This window comes from Penaeus monodon, chromosome 19, assembly GCF_015228065.2.
Source record: "Penaeus monodon isolate SGIC_2016 chromosome 19, NSTDA_Pmon_1, whole genome shotgun sequence".
Lineage (NCBI taxonomy): Eukaryota > Metazoa > Arthropoda > Malacostraca > Decapoda > Penaeidae > Penaeus > Penaeus monodon.
This window is the reverse complement of record NC_051404.1, coordinates 39,929,076-39,929,306: the sequence shown is the minus strand read 5'-3', so window position 1 is coordinate 39,929,306 and position 231 is coordinate 39,929,076.

Below are 231 nucleotides of genomic sequence, written 5' to 3'. Positions count from 1 at the left end.
GCCTGTGTTTGTGGAAGGGCGTGTGAGATGTGATTACAGTGCTTATTCATAACTTGATGACTTGGAGAGGTCAGTGCGTTTGTCTGACGTTAATAAAGCGACCCAATTGAGGAATGATAAACTAAAAGAAAATATAAGAAATATCTCCATTTTCTGTCACCTGTTGCGTTTCCCCGTAAGTGTAATTGATAGTCTGCTGTCATTCATGATTAGGAAATTCCTTTGATTTTT